Source organism: Thermobia domestica, chromosome 2, assembly GCF_964235325.1.
Source record: "Thermobia domestica chromosome 2, izTheDome1.hap1.1, whole genome shotgun sequence".
Taxonomy (NCBI): Eukaryota; Metazoa; Arthropoda; class Insecta; order Zygentoma; family Lepismatidae; genus Thermobia; species Thermobia domestica.
In genome coordinates this window covers 374,969,591-374,982,469 of record NC_137455.1, presented here as the reverse complement: position 1 = coordinate 374,982,469, position 12,879 = coordinate 374,969,591, and the positions used below count along the sequence as shown (strand labels likewise).

Genomic DNA, 12,879 nt, shown 5'->3' with positions numbered 1-12,879 from the left:
TAGCAGACGATTTCCGGGATGGTACCATATCCCGATTTCCCCTAACAGATGTTCGCAGTTTATAATAATCGGCCTTATACCTATGCAACATATCATACCTAGCTGACAAAGACATTAATTGCTCAAACGTATGAGGCATCCCATGTTCTACTAAAAACATATGGGCAGAAGGACAGACCATGTTACATATTAGATCACACACAGCATTTTCGCTAAAGGACATGTCAAGGACGTTAATAATACTTAATTTAAAATCTGCAAATTCAAAAAGCGTTTGATCTTCACTCTGCATTGTGTAAAAATATTTTGACATGAATTGGGTACGAGCAACAGTAGAGATAAATCTGAGCATAATTCTTCTACAAATAGTTTGCCACGAATAAGAACCACCGATAAGGATTTGTATCATTTCCTGAACTTCACCTCTAGAACGTGAAAGACAGGCAATGAGAACCAAATCTAAGGGTAAATTCTTACTTCTCACAATACTATCCAATTTCAGTAGAAATTTAAATGTTAGTTCCGTATTAGAACCATCTATAATAGGAAGTGAATTTATTTCATTAATTAGAGCTCGATAAACACCATCCGAAGCTTGTTTACTGAAATTTAAAGTCAAATTATTTGAAAAGGAGGTATTTTGAATAGTACTCCTATTTTCATTACCGCCTCCGGCTCCGCCACTGAGATTTTGTTGGGTTAGTGGTTGACTAAATCCACCCCCACGTTCAAATATTGGGTTTTCAAATTCATATGAGTACCCCAAAAACTCATCACTACTTGTACTAGAGGTTTCTCCCTCATTATTATGTCCCGAAGGAAATTTTAAATCTCTGGCCCTCCTATCGTAATTCTGTGCCATATTGCTAACGTCCTTCACAAGACAAATATATAGTAATGATACTAGAATAATACAAAATGACCCCAATGTTAGGCACATAAAATAGTTTTGCCTCTAACCAGCTGAATTCCAAACGTTACACAAATTTGGGGGGGGGGCAATTCTTACAAGATCCTTCCCACTCACAAAATTTTTGGAAAGCGGCTGTTGACTGATGACTTTTAAAATTATATATGTTGCGGAGAACCACAACATACATAATTCAGTGCAACATGTAAACCTATACCTCGGTAGACCAACCCCAACTCCTACCTTCAAAACTTTTTTTTTCAAGGAGGAACCACTGGACAACTCCACCGAAATACAAGTTTACTTTTGCACTACGGGTAATGGAGCAATTCTACTTTCCAAAATTATAACTTTCATTCCTTTTATCTTACTCCTAAAAATGTTTTTTTTTTTTTCTAAATACCAAATCAGTGGGGTAAGGATCTAATCTACTTCTTGAAATTGTGAATTCCCAAATTCAATGTAGTTAACAATTTATTATAACAAATGAATATAGAAAACAACAAGAATAAACATGAATATATAACGGTATTAATCCCGAATATTGATACTTAACTTGAGCACTTTAATAGAACAAACAAATCCAGCCTTGAACTGGGAAACGAATACTTGTTTCAATCAATCAAACGGTACTTTTAACAAATGCTTAACTTTTTTTTTTTTTTCAAAAGTTATTTAACAACTTCTTTACCTGTTGTTGTATGAAATCCTCCTTCAAGGTTCCGATTAAGGAGAGGGCAAGCAAGAATTCTTAAAAACACTCTGACTTTTCTTCCCTTTGAAACTATCATAAAGGTTACCTTTAGAGAAACAGTGAACAGAGCCAGTGACTGGATCCTCTATAAATTTTGAATAAAAATATAAATGCCAAAAGAGATTAACATAGAGGACCCCTTTCACTAACTCTCCCACCTCCTCTGTAAGTCACACATAATAATTCAGATAATGAAACTTCCAAAGAATTCAAATAACTTACTTGCAATGATTAGAACAAGACTTAATATTTTAAATTATCACTATTTTCACCTTTCATTTGCCATATTTCAATCTTCCAAAGCACTAGTTTCTAAACAGAAGTAATTATTATTAAAAGTCAGCCACTATACTTTACGTATTACGTTCCCATTCTTATCAATGTAAAGAACCCATTTCGAACTACATTACCCTACCTCGTACATCAGTCAACAGGACGCCGCCTCGTGTTTTGCACGTAGAGGAGGCCTTCCCGATGACGTCAGCTACTCAATCGCGCAGCCTGGCTCGGGAGAGAGCCATTACGCAGTAGCTTGACAAAACAGGGTTGCCAGTCTACTTTGACGGAAACATTGAAAGGGGGGTTTCATTTACAATTTGATAATAACACAATGATAATAATTAATCGTAACAATCTTTAAAGAAATAGTTATACAGAATTATACCCACAGATTATTATTATCGTCGTAAACCTGAAAAGTCTATAATAGGTATTGATAAATAATTATTCTACACATATCCATCCCTACCTAAAATTAACCTAGTATCACATGCACTATAGTTTATTTTTATTATTCACAGCATGAAAGTGTAATTTAAAGTTAATTCGTACGCAAAATACCTCCAATTAGTGCTTGAGTCACGGAGCATCAACGTAGTCGGCGCCTATAAACATCTCACAAAGCAAACACAAACGGAAGCGTTGTGGTGTGTGTAATTTGTAGCACTGTTTTTTCACTGCCATCACACTAAACGGTTTCGGAAATGACAGTTGGACGTTGTATACATCAATGGTTAAAAATGTCGTAGGACATCGGGTCACTTAAGTGAGAACTTTTGATCCAGGTCACTTTCGTCCGGGTGACGCTTTTCAGACCCGGCCAGGCCACGTAACCCGAACAGACTAGGAGACAGACAGACCCAGACAGACCAGAAGACCTAGAAAGACTCGGACAAATTAGGAGACCTAGATAGACCCGGACACACCAAGAGACCCAGACAGATTCAGACATACTAGGAGACCTAAACAGACCGGACGGACCAGGAAAACTAGATAGACTCGGACAGGGGACCCAGACAGACCCAGACAGATCGAACAGACCAGGAGACCTAGATAGACCCAGACAGACCAGGAAACCCAGACAGATCCATTCATACTAGGAGACCGAAACAGACCAGGAGGATCTAGATGGACCCGGACAGTCCAGGAGACCTAGATAGACTCGGACAGACCAGGAAACCCAGACAGATCCGGAGAGACCAGGAGACTTAGACAGGCCCGGACAGACCAGGAAAACCAGATAGACCTAGTGACCTGGAAGCACCCAAAATATCAGTCTCTGCAACATGATTTCAGAATTTCTTATTGTATTAATTAAATTCACTACTCGAGTTCGAACATTGCTTTGTTTGATCCCTGGTGTGATGTTTCTTAATCAAGATATCGTGTCATAATCATTACAAATATAATTTCATGATTATTCGTCTTCTCATGCTGAAAAATAATAAAGTTGTTTTTTTTAACATAGACTATATAAAAAGATTTAACAAAACACTGTCTGTTCTCAACGGCATCTTATATATTTTTAACGAAAAGTTTTACAGGTTCACTCAATGAAACTTTGATGAGGTATTGCTTGTCTTTTCAGTGATACTGACGAATTTATACTCTGTTCAACCCTGTAATTATATTTCAGTGCAACGCTTTGACACAGACACACACAACAAGCGAGAAAGGAAATTCTATTTTTAGTGAGAAGATAGAGACAGTAAGGAGAAAATCGCGTTTATTAGAATTACAATTAACAAGCTAATCCCTATGTATACACTGTAAAAAATTTCATAGGTAAAGTTACAAAAAACGGTGGCAATATGTATGCCAAACCAGTATGTAAATCAATTTACACCTATAAAGTAAAATTACTAATATTAAATGGTGTAAAATTACATTTTTATCAATAAAAATATCATATTTTCTTACAAATTTACTGTATTTTTGTAAAAAAAAAATAATAATAACAGGAAATTTTATAATTTAATCTAAGGAAATGTATATCAACTTACAAAGTGAAGGATAAATGATTTTACATTGATGTTTGGCAAGTTAATTACAATTTTTTTTTTTCAGTGTATGACTATGTTTCGTCGTCTCCGGGTCACTCCGGGTCATGAGTCTCTCCAGGTTAGACCGGGTTTCTTTGTGTTACCGAAATGACAGGGTCACTCCGCGTCATGGGTCTGACCTAGTTACCGGGTTTGGTGGGCCATGGGATGGATCTGACTGTCCCTGGATTTTCCAAATTATAGGTCAAGGAGTCCATGGCCTGGCCCATCATTGAACTAAACATAAGCTTTTAGTCTAAAGCCTGTGACAAACATCTTGGCATTTCTGCTAAACGAATAAAACGCAAGTTCTGGCGCGACGTTGCCATGTGGTAACGGGGTGTGGCTTTGGCTAAGGAGACAAACTATAGCGCGATCAGGTGGCAGGGGATAGACATGGACGTGTACAAAATAAAGTGGCAATACCGCTAGCCTCTCATTTGCTAGCAGCATTTAAAGGGAACTTGGAGCGCCGCCTTCAAATGCCAAGATGTTTGTGACGCCGTTTAGTAGTTAATTTTTCTACTCTCAATTTTATAAGTTCTATTTCTAACTTTGTATTTAATAAAGAAAAGAACTCATATTTCTCTAAACAGGGTACATTACATCGAGCTACTGTTGTGCACGAGATAAGACGAGACGAGAAATAAGGTTTTATCGTTTGGTTTTAGAAAACTTCTTTCTTGTCCCGTATCGAAAAGCTTCACTTGTCTTGTCTCGTTTTATAAATTTATGTACAAAATTTATGCAATGAGTTAATCAGAATCTTTCGGCGTCACGAGAGGTCCCCGAAAGGTGTGATATAACAACATTAAAACTATATTTATAACTTAAATTTATTGTGTAATGGCTTGTGTATCTTTAGGATTTAGGATTTAGATTTCCGGGCTTTCTTCATCTAAGGCCATTTAGCCCTTCACGATTTGAGGGATGGCGTCCCTCGGCGAGCACACAATCCGGGGAAAGGGAAGGAAGGAAGCGGCCTGGGACCTATAAGTTAGATACCACCCCGGTAATTGCCTGGTGTGATTGAGGAAAATCCAAGAAAACCTCATTCAGGGTGGTTGGCCTGAAAAAGCGTGTTACATTTTTTCGACCGAGTGATCTCACCGGGAATCGAACCCGGGACCGCTCTTGTGTATCTTTAAAAGTTGATAAATGTGGGATTATCTTTGTATAAGCATCTTATCAACTTATAGTTTTTACATTATCAATCATGTAACACTAAAATAGAATTTGAGATTTAGAACTTGAGTGAACTAGTGATGCCCATAAGACTCGATAAATTTCTCGTCTCGTCTCGAGAACTGACGAAAATGTTTTTTTTTCTCGTCTCGTCTCTAGAACTGACGAAAATTGTTTTTTCTCGTCTCGTCTCGAGAACTGATGAAAATTGTTTTTTCTCGTCTCGTCTCTAGAACTGACGAAAATTGTTTTTCTCTCGTGTCGTCTCAAGAACTGACGAAAATTGTTTTTTTTTCTCGTCTCGTCTCGAGAACTGACGAAAATTGTTTTTTTTCTCGTCTCGTCTCTAGAACTGACGAAATTTTTTTTCTCGTCTCGTCTCGAGAACTGACGAAAATTGTTTTTTTCTGGTCTCGTCTCGAATTTAAAATTAAATTTTGAATTATCTCTTCTCATAAGCAATATCATACTAATTTCTACACAGAAAAATCCTTTATCCGGACACCGGTAACGGAATCCATAAGTTTACTACGGAAATTTGTACGGAGAAAAGATTATCTATATGTTTCATACCTTTTGCCTTTTTCCCCGCTTAGATATTATATCCTGCCGCTGCAAGATGTCTGACATCAAACAGTCTTCCATATATTAAATACGTTAGCTATAGGTCATATAGGGCTACGTCAATCTGTATGTGAGATCCTGACCGCCTATATACAAATCTTTGTTTCATACGGTAAGCACGTATAGATTGAACTCTTATACGGAAAGTATTATATGACATATATTTTCAGTTATACGCTTGTTGTAGTGTTACCTATTGTCGCACGTTTGTCCAAATACTACAGGATTTACGCATATAATCTAAATTTTTAAGTACGCCATATCCGTTCTTTTTCTCTGTGTACTTATCTATAGTTCCTCATATCCTTTCAATACATGAAGAAATCTTGGAAACAATGCCTCATTGCTGGTGTTTAAATAGCGTAAGTGTCTTCGGAGCAGGAGTTCTAAGTTCGATTCCCGGTAGAAGCTCATGAGTTTCCGGTCCCGCGTTAAGCTCTAGATTCACGTCTCACATATAAAACGCCAGTGCTGAAGAGGACTCTAAACCCGAATACATCCAATCAACACCACGTAAATAACAACAGTGGCGTCTCCACGAAAGCAAATGAAGTACGTAACTCATCACTGTGCAAAATGGATCACTGTTTAGACATTTTTAATAAACAACTCCAACATCTCCAAAAAGGCCTTCAAGTTCTATCAGTGAACACAAATTTTTTTAGAATATTCTCTAAAAGTGGTTAACAAAAACTGCCCCGAATGTATTTAAAAAACGTAAGGTGTAAAGTGTCCTATTACTGTTTAAAAGTCGCTTCTATGACCGTAAGCTTATTGAATATATCAGAAATTCAGTTCCATTTTGAGCACTCTGAGAGCAGTTTCTATTAACCACTGTTAGGAGGCATTCTAGACACTAGATAATATGTTAAGCGTCCTAACAGTGTACAAAAGTAGTTTCTGTGACACATCAGAAGCATAAGTGCATTTTGAACACTCTCAGTACTATTCCTATTAACCATTGCTAGGAGTCATTCCGAACACTAGGTAATGCGTAAAGTGTCCTAACAGTGTATAAAAGTCGTTTCTGTGTCCGTATACTCATTGAACACATAAGTTCAGGTACATTTTGAACACTCTGAGAGCAATTCCTATTGATTACTATTAGGAGTCATTCTAGACATTTTTGTTCACTGATAGAGCACTTCAGGGTATTTCTGAACATGTTAAAGAATGACCAAACTTCTTTTTTTTTTTAATGTTCGAAAACACTGATTTGATTTTTGCGGTGCACATTCGAATGGGAATATAATGAGAAATATTTCCTGTTAGTGGCGTACACAAGGGGGTTCATAGTTTAACTCTCTCTTAAGCGATATATTATTTTAAAAAATGACTTTCACTCTACTCATATGAAAATTATGCTTGTCGTGAAAGGATATGAGATTCAGTGCTAGAGCCTACCTTGAGAAAATTCTACGCACGACACTGATTTCCGCTCTATACGGATCGAAACTGAGCTGCCTAGTGGTAGATCGATGTTCAGATAACTGGAAGTTGTGCAAGAAAAATGACAGCCCATTCTCCAATCGAGATTGGAATATCCAATGAAGAACGTTACAACGAACCATTTGCCAATCATAGTGTCTGAAACAATGTCCAAAAATACCCAAACTGATTGGTATGTTACTAATTACTAATATAAGTTCCACTGGCTCTGGTAGATGCCTTACCGGTTACACCACTAATGATTTACGATCATGCTATTAAGATAGCTACTACTACTACTACTATCATTACTACTACTACTAGTACACTACTACCACCATTACTACTATTACTACTGTTGTTACTTCTACTAAATACTATACTATTACTACTACCACTGCTAGTACCATCACTACTACTACTATTACTACTACAACTAATACTAGTACTACTACTACTACCACTACTACCATTACTACTATTACTACTACTACTATTACTACCACCACCATTACTACTGTTACTACTGTTATTACTACTACTAAATACTATACTATTACTATTACCACTGCTAGTACCATCACTACTACTATTATTACTACTACAACTACTACTAGTACTACTACTAAAAAGACAAGTAATCCAGACCGTACTCTTTAAGGGACAATAATTTTATTCATGAAATTTCATTAAAAGCAACATTGCGTGTTTTTTTATTTATAAAAAGCAACTTATAACTCCTAAATTTGACAAGCGTTCATTAAAATATGGCCTCATGATAAATTTTGTTCGTGATTTTTTTTTTTCTGATGAGTACCGAAGTGACATGCGAAACCAGTCACTTGTGAGTGAGCGCCATGTTGTTTCGTGACAAAGATGTTAATTTCTTACACGAAACCATGCTTGTTAAATAATTAGCTTAATTACCTTTTTCTTTTCGTAAAGTTTCTAATGAATAAAAAATATCAAAAAATAATAATTTTATAACATACTATTTAAAAATAGTCTTGATGTACGTATGTGAATTCAAAATCTCCATTACTTATTGTTACAAAGCTAATTTATTTCAGTATTGACTATAAATTGACTTAGAAATATTTATTGTCTTGTTATTATTTATTTACTCCTTAATACACCAGCGTGGCTCTACCATCGTCAGTGCTGTGCCGTGGAGGGGCGAGCGGGGCAAAGGCCCCGAGCGCCGAAGTAAGAGGGTGCAAAAATCTGAAGAAAAAAAGAAAAGATACAGAGATACATAAAAATGGAACGAAAAGTAATAAAAAGTGCTCAAAATCAAGGAAAAGCAGGGTTTAATTTTTAAAATTTCCTTACGCTTCGCTCCAACTATGGTGCTCGTCTTTGTTGGTCTGTCGATCTCACTCATATGTACGAGGGTGGTATACTCTCGTCCCGGGCGCTGATTTTCCATTGCACGGCACTGACTGTGGTAAGTATTTTGTGGTTCCTTCTCCCGTTGTGTCTCTTTTCTGTGTGTGTCCCATAGGGTTCTGAATTCCAGGAAGCAGGCGTGGGCTTAGAGACTCAGGATTCCGTAAGTAGTTAACGGAGTTGAAACTTTATTTTTGGTAATTTTACTCCTCCCCTCCCCCCCAAAAAATATTCAGAAAATGGACAAATAGAGATGAAGTGGCCAAATACAAATATTTCGTATGTTTCTTCGGGTTATCAGCCAGGTGAAGATAACGACATCCGACATTTCGAATGCAGACTTTGCATTCATTCTGTTACAATATCTGAAGATAACTACAATGCCTGCATTCATTCTTTACAATCCCTAAAAATAACTACAATGTCTGCATTCATTCTTTACAATCCCTGTAAATAACTAAAATGTCTCAATTCGAAACGTCGGATGTCAATATCTTCACCTGGCTGAATGTTCTCAGGCTATCAGCCAGATAAAGATATTGACATTTGACGTTTCGAATGCAGACATTGCATTCATTCTTTACAATCCCTGAATATAACTACAATATCTGCATTCGAAACGTCGGATGTCAATATCTTCATTTGACTGATAGCCCGAGAACACAGTAAAATCATGTCGCCAAAAAATTTATTTCTTTCACTAAGTATAGTATAAACACTATTTAATGAAATGCTTGGGGGATTTTTTCCTTATTTTTTCCTCACTAAATAGGGGTTTGATATAAAAGAATCGAGCACATCATAAGAAAGAGATTCACTGAGATGCACATATAATGAGATTTGAAAGTTATTAAGCAGCAGTAGAGCGTTCACCTCCGTTGCGTACGGTCCCTGGTTCGATCTCCGCCCACGTCAAGATAGCTTTGTTATGGACTAACACAGTGTGGGTGAGTTTTCTCGGTGTGCTCTCGCTTCTTCCCACTTTCTTCATTACATTATATTATCATCCATTTTATTCTTAAGAAAAATACATAGGGATAAATACAAAAGGTACTATTGAACATTTTTGCAGGTTTTCCTCATGTTAAACAGTCTCAGGATTTTTTTTTTTTTTTTTTTTTTTTTTTTTTGTCGAATATCAGTTGTCCCAGAAATAACGAATAAGGTTGGAAAGATTTGTTTGGAACATTCTGAAGGCTCGAAAAAGCCAATTTTTACCACTGACCAGAGAAGAGCAGTCTACCGTCAGTGGCTGGCGTACGAAAAGTGGGGTTCAGGGTTTATTTAACCCCTCTTCAACAAGATAATATGGAAAACAAATATTTACGTATTAACATCTCCAATAGAAAGTTCCACGTGTAAAGAGCTTCAGTGCTTTGAGCACCTTCCTTGCTAAAATTTCGTGTACGCCACTGTTTATCAGTATGGATTAAATACGTCAGTAAGTGCTGTAGCTGTGATAAAACTTTCCTCCGCTTTCCTTTTTTAATAATACAAACAGGTTGTATTAGTACAATATTCAATACGTATTTTTCTCTATGAAGAAATGCTGTCATGCGTTTTTATTGATCATCACCATGAACGTATGTATGTACATATGTATGTATGTATATTATATAAACATGTGTAGGTGAAATGTAACACTTATACAAGCGTAGATATCATTATGTTACATATCGTGATAATGGACATGGAATAGTATGTGGTAGATAAATAGTTAAAAAGGCACATATCTTGCTGATTTATCGGTTAGAACTATTTTGTTTTCTTACACTATATATTGTATATACACATAGTCACATAATTATATATATTGTTACATAATTATTAAACTTGGAAATAAAACTACATTGCATGTACTATATATATAGTATTGGGGATAAAGTGGGCAGGTTTCAAACATATTGTAACATATCTAGCGTATATTTGTATTCAACTGAAAACTTATTGGTTATTTGTACACTTTGTACTTTCTGGTATAAAATAAATATAGAGTAATACAAAGATCTCCTAAGATAAGACAGAAATGAAATAACAAATATTCATGTTTGAATTACTTCATCCCGAGTGTGGAGGTGAACTGGGTATAAAGATAGCTTTAAGTTTGCAGTGAGAACTATCCACCAGACGTTAGTTAGGTCAAGTAAAGATAGAAATTCTTATCTCCAGTTTGAGTCAAGAACGAAATTATATGGCTAACAATGGGTAATCTGACAAATGCTATCAATTCTTCGAAAGTAAATTGTAATGTATTGTCCACTAGATTGGTAAAAAATGACACATTTTCTCGAAACAGTGTGAACTAAAGTTAAGTTTTTTCTTACACTAGCATAGCTGAAAGAAAAGTATATATTTTTCTACACAAGGCCCACATGTCCTTTTCCACTGGAAACTGTGGGGTGAAATAGACAAGAGGTTAATACAGAATAAAACAACTGTCAACATTTGACACACACAACTTATTAGAAGCACCAACACAGTATTCATGATACCAAACACCACATTTCGGCAGTGTATTCAGTCGAGAAATTTCTGGACGTCGCACTGGTGAAAGGTTTTCCACAGGACCTGCATGTCTTCTATAGAAGTATTTTCTGTACGCGAGGGTTCATAGTGAAGTGACTTCTTCGAGTTTTTCCTGCTCAATTTCATAATGTTATTGTCTGGACGTTCAGACTGAAGAAACATCTAGATTTTGTACCTCTCAATTTTGCAATATTGTCTGGAAATGTCAAAGTCTCAAATTCCTGCCTTACTCTCTTCCTCTTCTGAGTCTTTTGCGAGGTGAAGATAAAATCTCTCGTGCTCTGTTATTGGCGGTGATTTTTGTCTGTCCGCTCCTATATAGCACTTACCGCTTTTGATCAAATTCACCCGTTGACTGAGTTGTAACAAGTTTTTCATCGGATATGGCCAATCTGTTTAGTGGAAATATGCCAGTTTCTGCAAAGAATGCAACACCGTTAACCGCAGCCTTTCCCCAAGCTTCCTTTAGTAGTGACCAAATTAAACTTTAGTTAATAGTTTATCTGGATATGAGGAAACCCCTTGTTGCATACTTGCTTAACACGTTGGCCGCCATGTGCATAATTTTGATGCACAAATAGTGTGGTCCAAAATACCCCCAAAATTTGGCTTGGCGGCTAACGTAAAGAATACATTCAGAAGTCGGAAGAAATCCTTATCCAAAGACTGCAATGCGTGAATCGTATGACATTTCTTGTTGAATGCAGTCTTCAAGCACTTGCAGTGACTTCGAATGAGATGCATGGCCATCCATGACAAGTAAGCAAGGTCTCTGTAGCTTTAGTTGAGAAAAGTGTTTCAATCAATTCAGAAATGTAGCATCATTAACGTAACCGGAATCAGTCCTAACTACGTGCGAACCTGATGATAAACCATCACGAAATTCACTTCTTTATCTTTTCCGTTTGAATATAACAAAAGGAAGAAGGATTATGTCCACAACATTACAGCAAGCAATCACCGTCATGTTCCCACATTCTTATCCTTCCCCTATCTCAGCCTGAGTCTTAGATTAAAGGCCTAAATATATTCAGTTCAATTCAACTTACTCTATAAATCGTCTTATATAATTATATATACACCAATGATAAATTACACATCACTATTGAAGGTACATACAAATAAAATACAGGTACCCACTTCACCCCACATGATATTACCCACTTCACCCCATTTTACACTTTTTGATTCGTTACCACTTTCTTACTATCCCACGCAGGATCTACATCAATATCTTTTTCATATACACAATGAAACTTTGCTTTACTAGATGATGCAATCTCCAATCCAAAGCTGTGTGATGAACACGATATACAGCTTAGCTTGTCATGCTTAAAATTTTTAAGAACGAAAAATTTGTGTGTTATAGTTACCTTGAAACAAATATGTGCCTTCTGGTACGTCTCTTGCACGTTATTTTCGTCACTCATTCATGCAGTAGGTACCTCTTGAATGACTGTAGCGATATAGTACTTAATAAGCTCTTTCATGTCATTATGATGTTGCCAGATTTTTATAACCTTATTATTACCCACTTCATCCCACCACCTACGTCGCCCCCAATGACTCTATAGTTACATATAAAAATTTGTGTCTGTACTCGTGTGTAATTTCTATTCTCGATTGAACAAATAGAAAATTACTTTACATTCTAAAAAGTATTTTTTTCTGAAATCATGTATATATTAAAATGCTAGGAACGTTTATATTTTATGTTTCTGGACACTTATATGTTTGTGGCC

At 36.3% G+C, this 12,879-nt stretch overlaps 1 protein-coding gene across 1 annotated transcript in view; it reads left to right on the top strand.

Annotated features, from left to right (window-relative positions):
* The window catches only part of pb (homeobox proposcipedia), a 388,459-nt gene that overhangs the window by 55,848 nt on the left and 319,732 nt on the right, over positions 1–12,879 (top strand). The gene's annotated exons all lie outside the window — the stretch shown is intronic.